Source organism: Dendrobates tinctorius, unplaced genomic scaffold (assembly GCF_039654945.1).
Source record: "Dendrobates tinctorius isolate UK_male_01 unplaced genomic scaffold, ASM3965494v1 ptg000237l, whole genome shotgun sequence".
In the NCBI taxonomy this organism is placed as follows: domain Eukaryota; kingdom Metazoa; phylum Chordata; class Amphibia; order Anura; family Dendrobatidae; genus Dendrobates; species Dendrobates tinctorius.
In genome coordinates, this window is record NW_027361904.1 from 424,317 (window position 1) to 426,153 (window position 1,837).

Below are 1,837 nucleotides of genomic sequence, written 5' to 3' on the forward strand. Positions count from 1 at the left end.
ACTCAGTGATGTGTCGTTCATGAACGATCCAATTCAAAGAGCCGGCTCCTCGCTGGGAACGAAATGAGCCGGCTCGACACTGTAAACGAGCCGGTTCTTTTTTTTTTTTCTGGCGCCAGGCAGTGGCAGTGACTCATCTGGGAGGAGGCTGAGCTGTTAGTGATGGGAAGTTCGGCTCTTTTTGGCGATACGGCTCATTCGGCTCTGCTCACCATAAAGAACCGGCTCTTTTGGCTCTTTAAACGTCTCTTTTTTTAAATAGAAATCCGTTTTCCACCATCCGTCATCGTTCCTGGTCTTTGCCTGTACAGTGAGGTCTCATTATACCCTGTATAAGGATCTAGTGATGCAGTGTAGACTGTTATTCAGCATTGCTGTGTCCTCAGATTGTCAGCTCTTGTGATCAGGCCCCTGCTCCTCGCTCCGGTCTCTCCTGTACAGTGAGGTCTCATTATACCCCTGTATAAGGATCTAGTGACGCAGTGTAGACTGTTATTCAGCATTGCTGTGTCCTCAGATTGTCAGCTCTTGTGATCAGGCCCCTGCTCCTCGCTCCGGTCTCTCCTGTACAGTGAGGCCTCATTATACCCCTGTATAAGGATCTAGTGACGCAGTGTAGACTGTTATTCAGCATTGCTGTGTCCTCAGATTGTCAGCTCTTGTGATCAGGCCCCTGCTCCTCGCTCCGGTCTCTCCTGTACAGTGAGGTCTCATTATACCCCTGTATAAGGATCTAGTGACGCAGTGTAGACTGTTATTCAGCATTGCTGTGTCCTCAGATTGTCAGCTCTTGTGATCAGGCCCCTGCTCCTCGCTCCGGTCTCTCCTGTACAGTGAGGTCTCATTATACCCCTGTATAAGGATCTAGTGACGCAGTGTAGACTGTTATTCAGCATTGCTGTGTCCTCAGATTGTCAGCTCTTGTGATCAGGCCTCTGCTCCTCGCTCCGGTCTCTCCTGTACAGTGAGGCCTCATTATACCCCTGTATAAGGATCTAGTGACACAGTGTAGACTGTTATTCAGCATTGCTGTGTCCTCAGATTGTCAGCTCTTGTGATCAGGCCCCTGCTCCTCGCTCCGGTCTCTCCTGTACAGTGAGGTCTCATTATACCCCTGTATAAGGATCTAGTGACACAGTGTAGACTGTTATTCAGCATTGCTGTGTCCTCAGATTGTCAGCTCTTGTGATCAGGCCCCTGCTCCTCGCTCCGGTCTCTCCTGTACAGTGAGGCCTCATTATACCCCTGTATAAGGATCTAGTGACACAGTGTAGACTGTTATTCAGCATTGCTGTGTCCTCAGATTGTCAGCTCTTGTGATCAGGCCCCTGCTCCTCGCTCCGGTCTCTCCTGTACAGTGAGGCCTCATTATACTCCTGTATAAGGATCTAGTGACGCAGTGTAGACTGTTATTCAGCATTGCTGTGTCCTCAGATTGTCAGTTCTTGTGATCAGGCCCCTGCTCCTCGCTCCGGTCTCTCCTGTACAGTGAGGCCTCATTATACCCCTGTATAAGGATCTAGTGACGCAGTGTAGACTGTTATTCAGCATTGCTGTGTCCTCAGATTGTCAGCTCTTGTGATCAGGCCCCTGCTCCTCGCTCCGGTCTCTCCTGTACAGTGAGGCCTCATTATACTCCTGTATAAGGATCTAGTGACGCAGTGTAGACTGTTATTCAGCATTGCTGTGTCCTCAGATTGTCAGTTCTTGTGATCAGGCCCCTGCTCCTCGCTCCGGTCTCTCCTGTACAGTGAGGCCTCATTATACTCCTGTATAAGGATCTAGTGACGCAGTGTAGACTGTTATTCAGCATTGCTGTGTCCTCAGATTGTCAGCT